Raw genomic sequence first — 13,182 nt, forward strand, 5'->3', positions numbered from 1 at the left:
CCGACGATAGGCAGTTTTTCCTCTAGAATAACGGTTGCCATGTGTGTTTTCAGATGCATGACACAAGTATTTTCACCTGGACAAGACCTTAATTACCAGTTCGAGGTATAAATTCAGCAATCACAGGATTCTGGCCAAAAAACTGAACCATGTGTGAGTCAACAAACATGTCCCTTGAATGCATGCAACACTATATATTTCAGTAAACCGTCCCTTCGGATGATTCTTGTATTGCCAAATTATTATCACATTGTTACAGTCACACACCAAAAGCAACAGGCCACTACAAAACCCTGCGCCCACACTGGCCACATTTATGGAAAGTGGCCCACAAGCTTGTGGCCAGTTAAAGCTGGCCAGTTCCCATATGGTCTAGCAGTTAGGATTCCTGGTTTTCTCGTACGCAGCCAGGGGTTGACTCCAGTTTTTCCTCTAGATAAAGGTTGCCGTGTGTGTTTTCAAATGGATGACACGAGTATTTTCACTTGGACAAGAGCTTAATTACCAGTTTGAGGAATCAATTCTGCAATCACAGGAATCTGCCCAAATACACTGAACCCCCGGGTTGAGTGAAAAAACAGATTCCCTGAATGCATACAACACTATATAATTCAGAAAACCGTCCTTTTGGATAATTCTTGTTTTGCCAAATTATTATCACATTGTTACAGTCACAGAACTAAAGCAACAGGCCACTACAAGGTCCTGCGCCCACGCTGACCACATGTATGGAAAGTGCGCCAGAAGCCCATGGCCAGTTTAAAGTGTCCAAATCCCATATGGTCTAGCGGTTAGGATTCCTGGTTTTCACCCAGGCGGCCCGGGTTCAACTCCCGGTATGGGAATGCATGCTCCTTTTTGCTTCCCTCCTCAAAAATCCAGCAAATCTTCCTGCACCAGAAGTGACTTTTTGGCCAGCAGTAGAGCTACAGAACCCTGATATGTCGAGGTTCTGACTAGCCCTTAGCCCCTTCGATAGCTCAGCTGGTAGAGCGGAGGACTGTAGGTTGGAGTGTTGGCCATCCTTAGGTCGCTGGTTCAACTCCGGCTCGAAGGAGGTGTTTTTTTCATGTTCCCACCAATGTTTTGGCTTGGAGCTGGCTTTCTCACAGCTGTCAGCAGAGCTTGAATTCGCAGTCCACAATTGGAAGGCAAAAGAGCTTTCCCTGACCGGAATCGAACCCGGGCCGCGGCGGTGAGAGCGCCGAATCCTAACCACTAGACCACCAGGGAGGGATGGTGGGCTGGGCTTGGGCTGCGTGGGCTGGAGGGCTGGTAGTCTGTTCTCCTGATAACAAGGTGAGAATGAGCAGACATCAATGCTTGCCACCGTCACATCGAAAACCAACAAGTCTGTAACAATCGGGGGTCTTTACTTTTGGTGGGCCAGTGGCGCAATGGATAACGCGTCTGACTACGGATCAGAAGATTCTAGGTTCGACTCCTGGCTGGCTCGCTCTGTGCTTGTTTTTCTCCGGCTTATTTTGTTGTTGTGTTTTTTTTCTCCCAAAGTCCAAAAGAAAAGGCAATCTCTAGGCATTCTTTCTATTTTTTCCAAAAAAGGCACATTCTGCACACCCATTCCGATGTCTAGGGGAGACACGGACATGCTTTGGTATTGCCATTCATCTCACAAAAGCAGGCTGGTGGCCAGTTGATTCTAGAATGAACAATTTCATCGCTACTCTGTAACCGCTTTACTACTTTGAAGGGTGCAATGCCATGTGGTTTTGATGTCACAGGCTTGCCATTTTGAAGCCTTATCACTAATTGCCACCTGGACATTGAGAATAATTTGTAATCTGCATTAAACTGAACGAGCGAATAATCAGCATATTAAAAATTGGTCTCACTTTCATTATTAACCTCACAACATGTCAGTTTTGTACCTTGACAGACCGACGATAGGCAGTTTTTCCTCTAGATAACGGTTGCCATGTGTGTTTTCAGATGCATGACACAAGTATTTTCACCTGGACAAGACCTTAATTACCAGTTCGAGGTATAAATTCAGCAATCACAGGATTCTGGCCAAAAAACTGAACCATGTGTGAGTCAACAAACATGTCCCTTGAATGCATGCAACACTATATATTTCAGTAAACCGTCCCTTCGGATGATTCTTGTATTGCCAAATTATTATCACATTGTTACAGTCACACACCAAAGCAACAGGCCACTACAAAACCCTGCGCCCACACTGGCCACATTTATGGAAAGTGGCCCACAAGCTTGTGGCCAGTTAAAGCTGGCCAGTTCCCATATGGTCTAGCAGTTAGGATTCCTGGTTTTCTGGTACGCAGCCAGGGGTTGACTCCAGTTTTTCCTCTAGATAAAGGTTGCCGTGTGTGTTTTCAAATGGATGACACGAGTATTTTCACTTGGACAAGAGCTTAATTACCAGTTTGAGGAATCAATTCTGCAATCACAGGAATCTGCCCAAATACACTGAACCCCCGGGTTGAGTGAAAAAACAGATTCCCTGAATGCATACAACACTATATAATTCAGAAAACCGTCCTTTTGGATAATTCTTGTTTTGCCAAATTATTATCACATTGTTACAGTCACAGAACTAAAGCAACAGGCCACTACAAGGTCCTGCGCCCACGCTGACCACATGTATGGAAAGTGCGCCAGAAGCCCATGGCCAGTTTAAAGTGTCCAAATCCCATATGGTCTAGCGGTTAGGATTCCTGGTTTTCACCCAGGCGGCCCGGGTTCAACTCCCGGTATGGGAATGCATGCTCCTTTTTGCTTCCCTCCTCAAAAATCCAGCAAATCTTCCTGCACCAGAAGTGACTTTTTGGCCAGCAGTAGAGCTACAGAACCCTGATATGTATTCTGATCCAGTCTTCCTGCACCGAAGTGACTTTTAGCCAGCAGTAGAGCTACAGAACCCTGATATGTCGAGGTTCTGACTAGCCCTTAGCCCCTTCGATAGCTCAGCTGGTAGAGCGGAGGACTGTAGGTTGGAGTGTTGGCCATCCTTAGGTCGCTGGTTCAACTCCGGCTCGAAGGAGGTGTTTTTCTCATGTTCCCACCAATGTTTTGGCTTGGAGCTGGCTTTCTCACAGCTGTCAGCAGATCTTGAATTCGCAGTCCACAATTGGAAGGCAAAAGAGCTTTCCCTGACCGGGAATCGAACCCGGGCCGCGGCGTTGAGAGCGCCGAATCCTAACCACTAGACCACCAGGGAGGGATGGTGGGCTGGAGGGCTCGTCGGCTGGTGGGCAGGAGGGCTGGTGGGCTAGAGGGCTGGTGGGCTGGTGGGCTGGTGGGCTGGAGGGCTGGTAGTCTGTTCTCCTGATAACAAGGTGAGAATGAGCAGACATCAATGCTTGCCACCGTCACATCGAAAACCAACAAGTCTGTAACAATCGGGGGTCTTTACTAATGGTGGGCCAGTGGCGCAATGGATAACACGTCTGACTACGGATCAGAAGATTCTAGGTTTGACTCCTGGCTGGCTCGCTCTGTGCTTGTTTTTCTCCGGCTTATTTTGTTGTTGTGTTTTTTTTTCTCCAAAGTCCAAAAGAAAAGGCAACTCTCTAGGCATTCTTCTATTTTTTCCAAAAAAAGGCACATTCTGCACACCCATTCCGATGTCTAGGGGAGACACGGACATGCTTTGGTATTGCCATTCGTCTCACAAAATGCAGGCTGGTGGGCCAGTTGATTCTAGAATGAACCAATTTCATCGCTACTCTGTAACCGCTTTACTACTTTGAAGGGTGCAATGCCATGTGGTTTTGATGTCAACAGGCTTGCCATTTTGAAGCCTTATCACTAATTGCCACCTGGACATTGAGAATAATTTGTAATCTGCATTAAACTGAACGAGCGAATAATCAGCATATTAAAAATTGGTCTCACTTTCATTATTAACCTCACAACATGTCAGTTTTGTACCTTGACAGACCGCGATAGGCAGTTTTTCCTCTAGATAACGGTTGCCATGTGTGTTTCAGATGCATGACACAAGTATTTTCACCTGGACAAGACCTTAATTACCAGTTCGAGGTATAAATTCAGCAATCACAGGATTCTGGCCAAAAAACTGAACCATGTGTGAGTCAACAAACATGTCCCTTGAATGCATGCAACACTATATATTTCAGTAAACCGTCCCTTCGGATGATTCTTGTATTGCCAAATTATTATCACATTGTTACAGTCACACACCAAAAGCAACAGGCCACTACAAAACCCTGCGCCCACACTGGCCACATTTATGGAAAGTGGCCCACAAGCTTGTGGCCAGTTAAAGCTGGCCAGTTCCCATATGGTCTAGCAGTTAGGATTCCTGGTTTTCTCGTACGCAGCCAGGGGTTGACTCCAGTTTTTCCTCTAGATAAAGGTTGCCGTGTGTGTTTTCAAATGGATGACACGAGTATTTTCACTTGGACAAGAGCTTAATTACCAGTTTGAGGAATCAATTCTGCAATCACAGGAATCTGCCCAAATACACTGAACCCCCGGGTTGAGTGAAAAAACAGATTCCCTGAATGCATACAACACTATATAATTCAGAAAAACCGTCCTTTTGGATAATTCTTGTTTTGCCAAATTATTATCACATTGTTACAGTCACAGAACTAAAGCAAACAGGCCACTACAAGGTCCTGCGCCCACGCTGACCACATGTATGGAAAGTGCGCCAGAAGCCCATGGCCAGTTTAAAGTGTCCAGATCCCATATGGTCTAGCGGTTAGGATTCCTGGTTTTTTTTTTTTTGACTTTTGGCCAGCAGTAGAGCTACAGAACCCTGATATGTCGAGGTTCTGACTAGCCCTTAGCCCCTTCGATAGCTCAGCTGGTAGAGCGGAGGACTGGTAGGTTGGGAGTGTTGGCCATCCTTAGGTCGCTGGTTCAACTCCGGCTCGAAGGAGGTGTTTTTTTCATGTTCCCACCAATGTTTTGGCTTGGAGCTGGCTTTCTCACAGCTGTCAGCAGAGCTTGAATTCGCAGTCCACAATTGGAAGGCAAAAGAGCTTTCCCTGACCGGGAATCGAACCCGGGCCGCGGCGGTGAGAGCGCCGAATCCTAACCACTAGACCACCAGGGAGGGATGGTGGGCTGGAGGGCTCGTGGGCTGGGCAGGAGGCTGGGGGCTCGTGGGCTGGTGGGCTGGTGGGCTGGAGGGCTGGTAGTCTGTTCTCCTGATAACAAGGTGAGAATGAGCAGACATCAATGCTTGCCACCGTCACATCGAAAACCAACAAGTCTGTAACAATCGGGGGTCTTTACTAATGGTGGGCCAGTGGCGCAATGGATAACGCGTCTGACTACGGATCAGAAGATTCTAGGTTCGACTCCTGGCTGGCTCGCTCTGTGCTTGTTTTTCTCCGGCTTATTTTGTTGTTGTGTTTTTTTTCTCCAAAGTCCAAAAGAAAAGGCAACTCTCTAGGCATTCTTCTATTTTTTCCAAAAAAAGGCACATTCTGCACACCCATTCCGATGTCTAGGGGAGACACGGACATGCTTTGGTATTGCCATTCATCTCACAAAATGCTGGCTGGTGGGCCAGTTGATTCTAGAATGAACAATTTCATCGCTACTCTGTAACCGCTTTACTACTTTGAAGGGTGCAATGCCATGTGGTTTTGATGTCACAGGCTTGCCATTTTGAAGCCTTATCACTAATTGCCACCTGGACATTGAGAATAATTTGTAATCTGCATTAAACTGAACGAGCGAATAATCAGCATATTAAAAATTGGTCTCACTTTCATTATTAACCTCACAACATGTCAGTTTTGTACCTTGACAGACCGACGATAGGCAGTTTTTCCTCTAGATAACGGTTGCCATGTGTGTTTTCAGATGCATGACACAAGTATTTTCACCTGGACAAGACCTTAATTACCAGTTCGAGGTATAAATTCAGCAATCACAGGATTCTGGCCAAAAAACTGAACCATGTGTGAGTCAACAAACATGTCCCTTGAATGCATGCAACACTATATATTTCAGTAAACCGTCCCTTCGGATGATTCTTGTATTGCCAAATTATTATCACATTGTTACAGTCACACACCAAAAGCAACAGGCCACTACAAAACCCTGCGCCCACACTGGCCACATTTATGGAAAGTGGCCCACAAGCTTGTGGCCAGTTAAAGCTGGCCAGTTCCCATATGGTCTAGCAGTTAGGATTCCTGGTTTTCTCGTACGCAGCCAGGGGTTGACTCCAGTTTTTCCTCTAGATAAAGGTTGCCGTGTGTGTTTTCAAATGGATGACACGAGTATTTTCACTTGGACAAGAGCTTAATTACCAGTTTGAGGAATCAATTCTGCAATCACAGGAATCTGCCCAAATACACTGAACCCCCGGGTTGAGTGAAAAAACAGATTCCCTGAATGCATACAACACTATATAATTCAGAAAACCGTCCTTTTGGATAATTCTTGTTTTGCCAAATTATTATCACATTGTTACAGTCACAGAACTAAAGCAACAGGCCACTACAAGGTCCTTCGCCCACGCTGACCACATGTATGGAAAGTGCGCCAGAAGCCCATGGCCAGTTTAAAGTGTCCAAATCCCATATGGTCTAGCGGTTAGGATTCCTGGTTTTCACCCAGGCGGCCCGGGTTCAACTCCCGGTATGGGAATGCATGCTCCTTTTTGCTTCCCTCCTCAAAAATCCAGCAAATCTTCCTGCACCAGAAGTGACTTTTTGGCCAGCAGTAGAGCTACAGAACCCTGATATGTCGAGGTTCTGACTAGCCCTTAGCCCCTTCGATAGCTCAGCTGGTAGAGCGGAGGACTGTAGGTTGGAGTGTTGGCCATCCTTAGGTCGCTGGTTCAACTCCGGCTCGAAGGAGGTGTTTTTTTCATGTTCCCACCAATGTTTTGGCTTGGAGCTGGCTTTCTCACAGCTGTCAGCAGAGCTTGAATTCGCAGTCCACAATTGGAAGGCAAAAGAGCTTTCCCTGACCGGGAATCGAACCCGGGCCGCGGCGGTGAGAGCGCCGAATCCTAACCACTAGACCACCAGGGAGGGATGGTGGGCTGGAGGGCTCGTGGGCTGCTGGTGGGCTGGTGGGCTGGAGGGCTGGTAGTCTGTTCTCCTGATAACAAGGTGAGAATGAGCAGACATCAATGCTTGCCACCGTCACATCGAAAACCAACAAGTCTGTAACAATCGGGGGTCTTTACTTTTGGTGGGCCAGTGGCGCAATGGATAACGCGTCTGACTACGGATCAGAAGATTCTAGGTTCGACTCCTGGCTGGCTCGCTCTGTGCTTGTTTTTCTCCGGCTTATTTTGTTGTTGTGTTTTTTTTCTCCAAAGTCCAAAAGAAAAGGCAACTCTCTAGGCATTCTTCTATTTTTCCAAAAAAGGCACATTCTGCACACCCATTCCGATGTCTAGGGGAGACACGGACATGCTTTGGTATTGCCATTCGTCTCACAAAATGCAGGCTGGTGGGCCAGTTGATTCTAGAATGAACAATTTCATCGCTACTCTGTAACCGCTTTACTACTTTGAAGGGTGCAATGCCATGTGGTTTTGATGTCACAGGCTTGCCATTTTGAAGCCTTATCACTAATTGCCACCTGGACATTGAGAATAATTTGTAATCTGCATTAAACTGAACGAGCGAATAATCAGCATATTAAAAATTGGTCTCACTTTCATTATTAACCTCACAACATGTCAGTTTTGTACCTTGACAGACCGACGATAGGCAGTTTTTCCTCTAGATAACGGTTGCCATGTGTGTTTTCAGATGCATGACACAAGTATTTTCACCTGGACAAGACCTTAATTACCAGTTCGAGGTATAAATTCAGCAATCACAGGATTCTGGCCAAAAAACTGAACCATGTGTGAGTCAACAAACATGTCCCTTGAATGCATGCAACACTATATATTTCAGTAAACCGTCCCTTCGGATGATTCTTGTATTGCCAAATTATTATCACATTGTTACAGTCACACACCAAAAGCAACAGGCCACTACAAAACCCTGCGCCCACACTGGCCACATTTATGGAAAGTGGCCCACAAGCTTGTGGCCAGTTAAAGCTGGCCAGTTCCCATATGGTCTAGCAGTTAGGATTCCTGGTTTTCTCGTACGCAGCCAGGGGTTGACTCCAGTTTTTCCTCTAGATAAAGGTTGCCGTGTGTGTTTTCAAATGGATGACACGAGTATTTTCACTTGGACAAGAGCTTAATTACCAGTTTGAGGAATCAATTCTACAATCACAGGAATCTGCCCAAATACACTGAACCCCCGGGTTGAGTGAAAAAACAGATTCCCTGAATGCATACAACACTATATAATTCAGAAAACCGTCCTTTTGGATAATTCTTGTTTTGCCAAATTATTATCACATTGTTACAGTCACAGAACTAAAGCAACAGGCCACTACAAGGTCCTGCGCCCACGCTGACCACATGTATGGAAAGTGCGCCAGAAGCCCATGGCCAGTTTAAAGTGTCCAAATCCCATATGGTCTAGCGGTTAGGATTCCTGGTTTTCACCCAGGCGGCCCAGGGTTCAACTCCCGGTATGGGAATGCATGCTCCTTTTTGCTTCCCTCCTCAAAATCCAGCAAATCTTCCTGCACCAGAAGTGACTTTTTGGCCAGCAGTAGAGCTACAGAACCCTGATATGTCGAGGGTTCTGACTAGCCCTTAGCCCCTTCGATAGCTCAGCTGGTAGAGCGGAGGACTGTAGGTTGGAGTGTTGGCCATCCTTAGGTCGCTGGTTCAACTCCGGCTCGAAGGAGGTGTTTTTATCATGTTCCCACCAATGTTTTGGCTTGGAGCTGGCTTTCTCACAGCTGTCAGCAGAGCTTGAATTCGCAGTCCACAATTGGAAGGCAAAAGAGCTTTCCCTGACCGGGAATCGAACCCGGGCCGCGGCGGTGAGAGCGCCGAATCCTAACCACTAGACCACCAGGGAGGGATGGTGGGCTGGAGGGCTCGTGGAGGGCTCGTGGGCTGCTGGGCTGGTGGGCTGGAGGGCTGGTAGTCTGTTCTCCTGATAACAAGGTGAGAATGAGCAGACATCAATGCTTGCCACCGTCACATCGAAAACCAACAAGTCTGTAACAATCGGGGGTCTTTACTAATGGTGGGCCAGTGGCGCAATGGATAAAGCGTCTGACTACGGATCAGAAGATTCTAGGTTCGACTCCTGGCTGGCTCGCTCTGTGCTTGTTTTTCTCCGGCTTATTTTGTTGTTGTGTTTTTTTTCTCCAAAGTCCAAAACAAAAGGCAACTCTCTAGGCATTCTTCTATTTTTTCCAAAAAAAGGCACATTCTGCACACCCATTCCGATGTCTAGGGGAGACACGGACATGCTTTGGTATTGCCATTCGTCTCACAAAATGCAGGCTGGTGGGCCAGTTGATTCTAGAATGAACAATTTCATCGCTACTCTGTAACCGCTTTACTACTTTGAAGGGTGCAATGCCATGTGGTTTTGATGTCACAGGCTTGCCATTTTGAAGCCTTATCACTAATTGCCACCTGGACATTGAGAATAATTTGTAATCTGCATTAAACTGAACGAGCGAATAATCAGCATATTAAAAATTGGTCTCACTTTCATTATTAACCTCACAACATGTCAGTTTTGTACCTTGACAGACCGACGATAGGCAGTTTTTCCTCTAGATAACGGTTGCCATGTGTGTTTTCAGATGCATGACACAAGTATTTTCACCTGGACAAGACCTTAATTACCAGTTCGAGGTATAAATTCAGCAATCACAGGATTCTGGCCAAAAAACTGATCCTTGTGTGAGTCAACAAACATGTCCCTTGAATGCATGCAACACTATATATTTCAGTAAACCGTCCCTTCGGATGATTCTTGTATTGCCAAATTATTATCACATTGTTACAGTCACACACCAAAAGCAACAGGCCACTACAAAACCCTGCGCCCACACTGGCCACATTTATGGAAAGTGGCCCACAAGCTTGTGGCCAGTTAAAGCTGGCCAGTTCCCATATGGTCTAGCAGTTAGGATTCCTGGTTTTCTTGTACGCAGCCAGGGGTTGACTCCAGTTTTTCCTCTAGATAAAGGTTGCCGTGTGTGTTTTCAAATGGATGACACGAGTATTTTCACTTGGACAAGAGCTTAATTACCAGTTTGAGGAATCAATTCTGCAATCACAGGAATCTGCCCAAATACACTGAACCCCCGGGTTGAGTGAAAAAACAGATTCCCTGAATGCATACAACACTATATAATTCAGAAAACCGTCCTTTTGGATAATTCTTGTTTTGCCAAATTATTATCACATTGTTACAGTCACAGAACTAAAGCAACAGGCCACTACAAGGTCCTGCGCCCACGCTGACCACATGTATGGAAAGTGCGCCAGAAGCCCATGGCCAGTTTAAAGTGTCCAGATCCCATATGGTCTAGCGGTTAGGATTCCTGGTTTTTTTTTTTTTGACTTTTTGGCCAGTAGTAGAGCTACAGAACCCTGATATGTCGAGGTTCTGACTAGCCCTTAGCCCCTTCGATAGCTCAGCTGGTAGAGCGGAGGACTGTAGGTTGGAGTGTTGGCCATCCTTAGGTCGCTGGTTCAACTCCGGCTCGAAGGAGGTGGTTTTTTCATGTTCCCACCAATGTTTTGGCTTGGAGCTGGCTTTCTCACAGCTGTCAGCAGAGCTTGAATTCGCAGTCCACAATTGGAAGGCAAAAGAGCTTTCCCTGACCGGGAATCGAACCCGGGCCGCGGCGGTGAGAGCGCCGAATCCTAACCACTAGACCACCAGGGATGGATGGTGGGCTGGAGGGCTCGTGGGCTGGTGGGCAGGAGGGCTGGAGGGCTCGTGGGCTGGTGGGCTGGTGGGCTGGAGGGCTGGTAGTCTGTTCTCCTGATAACAAGGTGAGAATGAGCAGACATCAATGCTTGCCACCGTCACATCGAAAACCAACAAGTCTGTAACAATCGGGGGTCTTTACTAATGGTGGGCCAGTGGCGCAATGGATAACGCGTCTGACTACGGATCAGAAGATTCTAGGTTCGACTCCTGGCTGGCTCGCTCTGTGCTTGTTTTTCTCCGGCTTATTTTGTTGTTGTGTTTTTTTTCTCCAAAGTCCAAAAGAAAAGGCAACTCTCTAGGCATTCTTCTATTTTTTCCAAAAAAAGGCACATTCTGCACACCCATTCCGATGTCTAGGGGAGACACGGACATGCTTTGGTATTGCCATTCATCTCACAAAATGCTGGCTGGTGGGCCAGTTGATTCTAGAATGAACAATTTCATCGCTACTCTGTAACCGCTTTACTACTTTGAAGGGTGCAATGCCATGTGGTTTTGATGTCACAGGCTTGCCATTTTGAAGCCTTATCACTAATTGCCACCTGGACATTGAGAATAATTTGTAATCTGCATTAAACTGAACGAGCGAATAATCAGCATATTAAAAATTGGTCTCACTTTCATTATTAACCTCACAACATGTCAGTTTTGTACCTTGACAGACCGACGATAGGCAGTTTTTCCTCTAGATAACGGTTGCCATGTGTGTTTTCAGATGCATGACACAAGTATTTTCACCTGGACAAGACCTTAATTACCAGTTCGAGGTATAAATTCAGCAATCACAGGATTCTGGCCAAAAAACTGAACCATGTGTGAGTCAACAAACATGTCCCTTGAATGCATGCAACACTATATATTTCAGTAAACCGTCCCTTCGGATGATTCTTGTATTGCCAAATTATTATCACATTGTTACAGTCACACACCAAAAGCAACAGGCCACTACAAAACCCTGCGCCCACACTGGCCACATTTATGGAAAGTGGCCCACAAGCTTGTGGCCAGTTAAAGCTGGCCAGTTCCCATATGGTCTAGCAGTTAGGATTCCTGGTTTTCTCGTACGCAGCCAGGGGTTGACTCCAGTTTTTCCTCTAGATAAAGGTTGCCGTGTGTGTTTTCAAATGGATGACACGAGTATTTTCACTTGGACAAGAGCTTAATTACCAGTTTGAGGAATCAATTCTGCAATCACAGGAATCTGCCCAAATACACTGAACCCCCGGGTTGAGTGAAAAAACAGATTCCCTGAATGCATACAACACTATATAATTCAGAAAATCGTCCTTTTGGATAATTCTTGTTTTGCCAAATTATTATCACATTGTTACAGTCACAGAACTAAAGCAACAGGCCACTACAAGGTCCTGCGCCCACGCTGACCACATGTATGGAAAGTGCGCCAGAAGCCCATGGCCAGTTTAAAGTGTCCAAATCCCATATGGTCTAGCGGTTAGGATTCCTGGTTTTCACCCAGGCGGCCCGGGTTCAACTCCCGGTATGGGAATGCATGCTCCTTTTTGCTTCCCTCCTCAAAAATCCAGCAAATCTTCCTGCACCAGAAGTGACTTTTTGGCCAGCAGTAGAGCTACAGAACCCTGATATGTCGAGGTTCTGACTAGCCCTTAGCCCCTTCGATAGCTCAGCTGGTAGAGCGGAGGACTGTAGGTTGGAGTGTTGGCCATCCTTAGGTCGCTGGTTCAACTCCGGCTCGAAGGAGGTGTTTTTTTCCATGTTCCCACCAATGTTTTGGCTTGGAGCTGGCTTTCTCACAGCTGTCAGCAGAGCTTGAATTCGCAGTCCACAATTGGAAGGCAAAAGAGCTTTCCCTGACCGGGAATCGAACCCGGGCCGCGGCGGTGAGAGCGCCGAATCCTAACCACTAGACCACCAGGGAGGGATGGTGGGCTGGAGGGCTCGTGGGCTGGCTGGGGCTGGTGGGCTGGGGCTGGAGGGCTGGAGGGCTGGTAGTCTGTTCTCCTGATAACAAGGTGAGAATGAGCAGACATCAATGCTTGCCACCGTCACATCGAAAACCAACAAGTCTGTAACAATCGGGGGTCTTTACTTTTGGTGGGCCAGTGGCGCAATGGATAACGCGTCTGACTACGGATCAGAAGATTCTAGGTTCGACTCCTGGCTGGCTCGCTCTGTGCTTGTTTTTCTCCGGCTTATTTTGTTGTTGTGTTTTTTTTCTCCAAAGTCCAAAAGAAAAGGCAACTCTCTAGGCATTCTTCTATTTTTTCCAAAAAAAGGCACATTCTGCACACCCATTCCGATGTCTAGGGGAGACACGGACATGCTTTGGTATTGCCATTCGTCTCACAAAATGCAGGCTGGTGGGCCAGTTGATTCTAGAATGAACAATTTCATCGCT

General features: G+C 46.6%; 25 non-coding genes across 25 annotated transcripts; 18 read left to right on the forward strand and 7 right to left on the reverse strand.

Moving 5' to 3' along the window:
* The first annotated feature begins 773 nt into the window (after nt 1–773).
* trnae-uuc (transfer RNA glutamic acid (anticodon UUC)) lies at nt 774–845 on the forward strand. Its single transcript has one exon. It is a non-coding gene; the product is annotated as a tRNA-Glu (tRNA).
* Nucleotides 846–969: 124 nt separating this feature from the next.
* Nucleotides 970–1,057, forward strand: trnay-gua (transfer RNA tyrosine (anticodon GUA)). The gene is given in 2 exon segments: nt 970–1,006; nt 1,022–1,057. It is a non-coding gene; the product is annotated as a tRNA-Tyr (tRNA).
* Nucleotides 1,058–1,162: 105 nt separating this feature from the next.
* On the reverse strand, nt 1,163–1,233 carry trnae-cuc (transfer RNA glutamic acid (anticodon CUC)). The gene has a single exon. It is a non-coding gene; the product is annotated as a tRNA-Glu (tRNA).
* A 150-nt stretch (nt 1,234–1,383) lies between these two features.
* On the forward strand, nt 1,384–1,456 carry trnar-acg (transfer RNA arginine (anticodon ACG)). The gene has a single exon. It is a non-coding gene; the product is annotated as a tRNA-Arg (tRNA).
* Nucleotides 1,457–2,669: 1,213 nt separating this feature from the next.
* On the forward strand, nt 2,670–2,741 carry trnae-uuc (transfer RNA glutamic acid (anticodon UUC)). Its single transcript has one exon. It is a non-coding gene; the product is annotated as a tRNA-Glu (tRNA).
* A 193-nt stretch (nt 2,742–2,934) lies between these two features.
* trnay-gua (transfer RNA tyrosine (anticodon GUA)) lies at nt 2,935–3,022 on the forward strand. Its single transcript is given in 2 exon segments — nt 2,935–2,971; nt 2,987–3,022. It is a non-coding gene; the product is annotated as a tRNA-Tyr (tRNA).
* A 105-nt stretch (nt 3,023–3,127) lies between these two features.
* trnae-cuc (transfer RNA glutamic acid (anticodon CUC)) lies at nt 3,128–3,199 on the reverse strand. The gene has a single exon. It is a non-coding gene; the product is annotated as a tRNA-Glu (tRNA).
* A 1,602-nt stretch (nt 3,200–4,801) lies between these two features.
* On the forward strand, nt 4,802–4,891 carry trnat-ggu (transfer RNA threonine (anticodon GGU)). Its single transcript is given in 2 exon segments — nt 4,802–4,838; nt 4,856–4,891. It is a non-coding gene; the product is annotated as a tRNA-Thr (tRNA).
* A 105-nt stretch (nt 4,892–4,996) lies between these two features.
* On the reverse strand, nt 4,997–5,068 carry trnae-cuc (transfer RNA glutamic acid (anticodon CUC)). The gene has a single exon. It is a non-coding gene; the product is annotated as a tRNA-Glu (tRNA).
* A 189-nt stretch (nt 5,069–5,257) lies between these two features.
* trnar-acg (transfer RNA arginine (anticodon ACG)) lies at nt 5,258–5,330 on the forward strand. The gene has a single exon. It is a non-coding gene; the product is annotated as a tRNA-Arg (tRNA).
* Nucleotides 5,331–6,546: 1,216 nt separating this feature from the next.
* trnae-uuc (transfer RNA glutamic acid (anticodon UUC)) lies at nt 6,547–6,618 on the forward strand. Its single transcript has one exon. It is a non-coding gene; the product is annotated as a tRNA-Glu (tRNA).
* A 124-nt stretch (nt 6,619–6,742) lies between these two features.
* On the forward strand, nt 6,743–6,830 carry trnay-gua (transfer RNA tyrosine (anticodon GUA)). Its single transcript is given in 2 exon segments — nt 6,743–6,779; nt 6,795–6,830. It is a non-coding gene; the product is annotated as a tRNA-Tyr (tRNA).
* A 105-nt stretch (nt 6,831–6,935) lies between these two features.
* trnae-cuc (transfer RNA glutamic acid (anticodon CUC)) lies at nt 6,936–7,007 on the reverse strand. Its single transcript has one exon. It is a non-coding gene; the product is annotated as a tRNA-Glu (tRNA).
* A 165-nt stretch (nt 7,008–7,172) lies between these two features.
* Nucleotides 7,173–7,245, forward strand: trnar-acg (transfer RNA arginine (anticodon ACG)). Its single transcript has one exon. It is a non-coding gene; the product is annotated as a tRNA-Arg (tRNA).
* Nucleotides 7,246–8,459: 1,214 nt separating this feature from the next.
* On the forward strand, nt 8,460–8,532 carry trnae-uuc (transfer RNA glutamic acid (anticodon UUC)). Its single transcript has one exon. It is a non-coding gene; the product is annotated as a tRNA-Glu (tRNA).
* A 124-nt stretch (nt 8,533–8,656) lies between these two features.
* Nucleotides 8,657–8,744, forward strand: trnay-gua (transfer RNA tyrosine (anticodon GUA)). The gene is given in 2 exon segments: nt 8,657–8,693; nt 8,709–8,744. It is a non-coding gene; the product is annotated as a tRNA-Tyr (tRNA).
* A 105-nt stretch (nt 8,745–8,849) lies between these two features.
* On the reverse strand, nt 8,850–8,921 carry trnae-cuc (transfer RNA glutamic acid (anticodon CUC)). The gene has a single exon. It is a non-coding gene; the product is annotated as a tRNA-Glu (tRNA).
* A 173-nt stretch (nt 8,922–9,094) lies between these two features.
* trnar-acg (transfer RNA arginine (anticodon ACG)) lies at nt 9,095–9,167 on the forward strand. Its single transcript has one exon. It is a non-coding gene; the product is annotated as a tRNA-Arg (tRNA).
* A 1,325-nt stretch (nt 9,168–10,492) lies between these two features.
* Nucleotides 10,493–10,580, forward strand: trnay-gua (transfer RNA tyrosine (anticodon GUA)). The gene is given in 2 exon segments: nt 10,493–10,529; nt 10,545–10,580. It is a non-coding gene; the product is annotated as a tRNA-Tyr (tRNA).
* Nucleotides 10,581–10,685: 105 nt separating this feature from the next.
* On the reverse strand, nt 10,686–10,757 carry trnae-cuc (transfer RNA glutamic acid (anticodon CUC)). The gene has a single exon. It is a non-coding gene; the product is annotated as a tRNA-Glu (tRNA).
* Nucleotides 10,758–10,951: 194 nt separating this feature from the next.
* On the forward strand, nt 10,952–11,024 carry trnar-acg (transfer RNA arginine (anticodon ACG)). Its single transcript has one exon. It is a non-coding gene; the product is annotated as a tRNA-Arg (tRNA).
* Nucleotides 11,025–12,240: 1,216 nt separating this feature from the next.
* On the forward strand, nt 12,241–12,312 carry trnae-uuc (transfer RNA glutamic acid (anticodon UUC)). Its single transcript has one exon. It is a non-coding gene; the product is annotated as a tRNA-Glu (tRNA).
* A 124-nt stretch (nt 12,313–12,436) lies between these two features.
* trnay-gua (transfer RNA tyrosine (anticodon GUA)) lies at nt 12,437–12,524 on the forward strand. The gene is given in 2 exon segments: nt 12,437–12,473; nt 12,489–12,524. It is a non-coding gene; the product is annotated as a tRNA-Tyr (tRNA).
* Nucleotides 12,525–12,630: 106 nt separating this feature from the next.
* On the reverse strand, nt 12,631–12,702 carry trnae-cuc (transfer RNA glutamic acid (anticodon CUC)). Its single transcript has one exon. It is a non-coding gene; the product is annotated as a tRNA-Glu (tRNA).
* A 178-nt stretch (nt 12,703–12,880) lies between these two features.
* trnar-acg (transfer RNA arginine (anticodon ACG)) lies at nt 12,881–12,953 on the forward strand. Its single transcript has one exon. It is a non-coding gene; the product is annotated as a tRNA-Arg (tRNA).
* Nucleotides 12,954–13,182: the final 229 nt, after the last annotated feature.

Source organism: Carassius auratus, unplaced genomic scaffold (genome assembly GCF_003368295.1).
Source record: "Carassius auratus strain Wakin unplaced genomic scaffold, ASM336829v1 scaf_tig00217584, whole genome shotgun sequence".
NCBI lineage: Eukaryota > Metazoa > Chordata > Actinopteri > Cypriniformes > Cyprinidae > Carassius > Carassius auratus.